Here is a 2,245-nt window from a genome sequence, read left to right on the forward strand (position 1 = left end):
GTTTTACATCTAAAAATCATATTTTATTATTTTAATCTATTTTCCTCATTCAGCAACCTATTAAATTTTTGTTATGTTTCATGTAGGAGAAATACACATTTTTTCAGTCCGTATTTAATACTCATATTTTATTATTTTAATCTATTTTCCTCATTCAGCAACCTATTAAATTTCTGTTATGTTTCATGTAGGAGAAATACACATTTCTTTCAGTCCGTATTTAATACAGCTGGCAAAATAAATTGTTAAAATATGTATTATGTGCTTCTGTTTTTTAATTCAGATTATAAAAAAAAATCCTTCATTTTATGGGAAGACCCTCTTGATTTAAGAGGAAACTAGTTTTTTTAAAAATGGCTGCTTATTAGTTAATTGTTAATCAATATATAAGATAAATCAACTTCAGATTAAATCAATAACTTGCATTCTTAAGGAGTTAACTTAATTTATACCTACTCATATTCATGTAATAAAGCGTTTTAATGATTTGGCCGATTAATCGAAAAAATAATCAACCGATTAATTGATTATTAAAATAATCGTTAGTTGCAGCCCTAGCTTGTAATCACATCAGGTGTCAGAGAAACATTTCAAATTTATGTGTTTCTATCAACAAAAATCCTTGCAGACAAGTTTTATTAAGTCAAACTCCCAGTCTCTCCAGCGTGTCCTGGGTCTTCCTCTGGGTCTCCTCCCAGTCAGTCATGCCTGAAGGACCTCCCTGGAGAGGCGTCTTTACCAGACGCTCGCACCACCTCATCTGGCTCCTCTGGATGTGGAGGAGCAGCGGCTCTACGCTGAGTCTCTCCTGAAGAACTGAACTGGGAGAGTCCAGCCGCCCTGTGGAGAAAACTCATTTTGACCGCCTGTATTTGCGGTCTCATTCACTAAATAACTAAAATAATAATTTAGGGGAAACATCTTAAATGCGAGTTGCTTCACTGCTTTGACAGCCCTGATACTAATAAATGAATGACTGGATGATTAACAGGTTTTCACAGAACTGAATGAGCAAGGAAACAACTAAAACATGCAGCATAGTCTGGTGTTGTACAGAGGTGTCAAGTAACTAAGTAAAAATACTTAGTTACTTTACTTAAGTAGTAATTTTGATTATTTATACTTTAGTGGAGTAATTATTTTTCAGACTACTTTTTACTTCTACTTCTTACAATTTAATTCAATTATCTGTACTTTCTACTCCTTACTTTTTAAAAATGCAAGAAGTATTTCATTTCTATTTAACTTTGACTTGTTTTTATTCCATCTTTTCATTGTTCAGAAAAAAATTAAGAAATATCCAGACACATGGAGCCCATGGATAGGGTGGATTTGATTGTGGTTGATGAGAAGTGTAAATATAAACGTAAAAAGTGTAAATATATACCATTCTGACATCCTATTGGATTGAACTTACTCCATCACACCTGTGTAGTAGTTTCCCTTCACTGCTACGTCTAGAATTTCTCCTATAGACAAGGATTTCTTTCATCCGGGCCAATCAGAGAACAGAACGTTGATTTTCTGCACAGTGTCTGCGTGTTTTTTTACCTGGGCCAATCAACAAACAGAAGGCAGAGTTTTGAACGACGTCGATTTTCTGCACAGTGTCTGCTAGTTATTTTAGCATACGGCAGTGGAGGAAGTGAATGAAGCCAGTCCGTGTTGATAAGGCTTCCAAATTAAATTTAATTTGTCTGACAAAGCAGCAGCTCTCATTTAGTCGTCTCATTCGGGTCGGTACATTTCTACTCTCAGTAGGGCTGTTTACAGCACACGCAATTTATTGTTGGCTTCTTAGCCTAGCCTCTTTCACAGCGACATACGTCATGGCCAACTGATCCTATCATTTTAAACTTCAACAGAGGCCACGCCTCCTGAAAGAATCGCTTCTCCATAGCCGCGAGTCCAGATCCTCGTACAAAACAAGGATCTGATTTTTACCAGGCTAAGTCTAGTCAGTTAATTCAATTTTTTTTAACATTTTAATTTAACATTATACTGTGGAAGCCCATTTCCGCCACCCTGATAAAAAAATAAAACTTGTATCTCATAACTATGAGATACTATCTCATAATTATGACTTAGCTATCTCATAATTATGAGATACTATGAGATAGCTATCTCATAATTATAAGATAGTAAGTCATAATTATGAAATACAAGTTTTATTATTTTTTTTTATCAGGGTGGCAGAAATGGGCTTCCATATTATACTCATTAATGACTTTAGAAGAAAAATTGT

This window comes from Austrofundulus limnaeus, unplaced genomic scaffold (genome assembly GCF_001266775.1).
Source record: "Austrofundulus limnaeus strain Quisiro unplaced genomic scaffold, Austrofundulus_limnaeus-1.0 Scaffold109, whole genome shotgun sequence".
NCBI classification, from domain to species: domain Eukaryota; kingdom Metazoa; phylum Chordata; class Actinopteri; order Cyprinodontiformes; family Rivulidae; genus Austrofundulus; species Austrofundulus limnaeus.